Source organism: Callospermophilus lateralis, chromosome 17 (assembly GCF_048772815.1).
Source record: "Callospermophilus lateralis isolate mCalLat2 chromosome 17, mCalLat2.hap1, whole genome shotgun sequence".
In the NCBI taxonomy this organism is placed as follows: Eukaryota; Metazoa; Chordata; class Mammalia; order Rodentia; family Sciuridae; genus Callospermophilus; species Callospermophilus lateralis.
In genome coordinates this window covers 74,028,236-74,031,201 of record NC_135321.1, presented here as the reverse complement: position 1 = coordinate 74,031,201, position 2,966 = coordinate 74,028,236, and the positions used below count along the sequence as shown (strand labels likewise).

Below are 2,966 nucleotides of genomic sequence, written 5' to 3'. Positions count from 1 at the left end.
CAGCCACAGGGTTGGGGAGTGGGTAGGTTGGGAGGGACTGCAGTGACCAGTCACTCAATCACTTGGACAGGACTTCAGAAAACTTGGATGCTGGCAATCCATTGCTAATTCTGATCTTCTTTACAACCATGACCTTGGTGTTACTGTAGGGACCAGAACCCCACCAAAACCCAAACTGGAAGGAATCTAGGCCATATCTGAGGTCAGGACTTGTAAGGCCAACCAAGCTAGGCCCACCTGCAAGATGGTCTTTTATGGATACTCATGTTCTGCATTCCAGGTTCTAGTCATCTCTCCCTGCCCGCCAGAAGCTTGCAGTGGATGCTGGTCTCAGTGCCCAGGGCCAGCTTGATGTTCTTCAGCTCCAGGTACTCATGCAGTTGCAGTGCCATGTCCTGCTTCTCTCACTGCAGGGCAGCCTCCAGTTCAGACAGTGTGATGCTGGCATCCTTAAATGCCAGCTCTCAGGGCTGGGGATATAGCTCAGTTGGTAGAGTGCTTGCCTCACATGCACAAGGCCCTGGGTTCAATCCCCAGCAAAACACACACACACACACACACACACACACACCAAGAAGGCCAGCTCTCTCACTGTCCAGCATTAGTAATGGCAGACTCCAAGGACACCCTCTGATCTCAGAGGCCCTCCAACCATCCTGGAGCTGCATGATGTAACGGTCTACTTCGGAGATCTCTGTCTCTGTGCGACACACATCATCCCTGTACTTCCCACCACACGATCTGGTATAGCTCTCAGCTTTAGCCCTGGCGATTGGTGATCTCCTACTGTTCGATGCAGACCTCAGCAATGATGCCATTCATCTCCAGGGACAGGACCATGAGCTGTTTAAGATCTGGTGCTTCAGCTCATAGATCTCTTTATACACTGATGGAAGAATTTGGTCTCATTCATCAGCATTTCCAGGCAAGACTCAGCTCTACTTTGTTCTCACAAGCTTCATCCACATCCTTCATGGGGAAGATGATTCATTCTCCATCAACGTACGCTTGGTGTCCTATTCTTGAAGTCGTCCCTCAGCCCCTGCAAGTTGCCAAGATCCCTTCCAGCTTCAGTTTCTCCTGGCTTGGTGTGCTCAGGTACCCAGGAAGCTGGTTGATGTAGAATTCGAACATGCTGTTTGTCCACATTTTTCCCAAGCCTTCTTCTGCTGCTGCAGGAAGCTCCACCTGGTCTCCAGCATATTATTCTGATGATGGAGGAGCTACACTGTGTCATTAAAAGAGACATATTAGTTGTTGAGGGTTTTGATCTGCAGCTTCTGCTGGGTGTGCACAGTTTGGATGTTGAGGCCCATCACCAGCACGGGAGGATTCAGCAGGCTCTGGTTCACCATGATGGCTGTGATGTCCCCAGCACCACCAGACCTGCCATACCCCACTCCCAGACCCCTCGGTGACTGCCAGGCCATCCTGGAAGCTGCTGATGCTGCCCACCCAGGGGAAATTCTAGAAGCTCATGGCAGGCACCGGGGTACTCATGTACAAGCAGCTGCTGAAACCCCAGGGCTGAAGGTAGACACTCTAGAGAATTTCTGGGTCACCCTGGTAGACATGGTGTAGGCTGGAGTGAAGACAGGGAAACCAAGCCAGATGGAGTTTTGAGAAGTAGCTGAGGAGGTACTTCTAGACAGGGGTCTCATTCTACTTTCTGTATTTATGAACTTGACTACTTTAGGTATCTCATATAAGTGGAATCATAGCATGTGTCCTTTTGGAAATGGTTAATTTCACTGAACACAACTTTTTCAAGTTTTATCCATGTTGTAGCATGTCAGAATTTTCTTTTCTTGGGCTGGGGTTGTGGCTCAGCAGTAGAGCACTCACCTAGCACGTTCGAGGCCCTGGGTTTGATCCTCAGCACCACATAAAAATAAATAAAATAAAGGTATTGTGTCCAACTACAACTAAAATAAATATTTTTTAAAAAATAGTTTTCTTTTCTTTCTTTTTTTTTTTTGTACTGGTGATTGAACCCAAGGGTGCTTAACCACTGAGCCACATCCCCAGCCCTTTTTACATTTTATTTTGAGAGGGTCTTGCTAAGTTGTTCAGGGCCTCGCTAAGTTGCTGAGGCTGGCTTTTTTTTTTTTTTTTTAAACACAATATCTTTATTTATTTATTTTTTTATGTGATGCTGAGGATGGAACCCAGTGCCTCACATGTGCGAGGCAAGCACTCTACCACTGAGCTATAGCCCCAGCCCCTGAGGCTGGCTTTGAACTGGCAATTCTCATGCCTCAGACTTCTAAGCTGCTGGGATTATAGATGGGCACCTTGCATTACCCATTTTTTTTTAGAGAGAGAGAATTTTTAATATTTATTTTTCAGTTTTCTGTGGACACAATGTCTTTATTTTATTTTATGTGGTGCTGAGGATCGAACCCAGCACCCCGCTCATGCCAGGCGAGCACATTACCACTTGAGCCACATCCCCAGCCCAACATTACTTATTTTTAATCATATTTTTTTTAGTTGTAGGAGTTCTTTATATATTCTATGTATTAATCCCTTATTAGATATATCATTTACAAATATTTTCTCCCATCCCTTCCAATACTTTCTTTTGCACAGTATTGGGAATGACACATGTGGTCAGGGACTCACACATGCTGTCAAAACTCTATCACTGAGTTACATCCCCAGTCATTTTTGGTTTATGCTGAGACAGGATCTTAAACCCTGACCTGTTGGACCCAACTCGTGATCTTCCTTCCTCAGCCTCCAGAGTAGCTGGGATTATAGGCACATGCCACCTTGCTGGGCTCCATGAGTTGGTTTTGCTCTGTTAGTTGTGTCTTTTGATGCACAAAAGCTTTATATTTTGTTAAAATCCAATTTATTTATTTTTTATTTTGTTTCACATCTCAGAAGTCATTGCCAAAGTGATATGATGAAACTTTTCCCTATATTCTCTTCTAAGTGTTTTACTTAGATTTTATACTTAG

The 2,966-nt window shown here is 45.4% G+C and overlaps 1 pseudogene; it reads right to left on the bottom strand.

Annotated features, from left to right (window-relative positions):
- Positions 1–287: 287 nt before the first annotated feature.
- Positions 288–1,355, bottom strand: LOC143638121 (keratin, type II cytoskeletal 8 pseudogene; annotated as a pseudogene).
- Between the last annotated feature and the right edge of the window lie 1,611 nt (positions 1,356–2,966).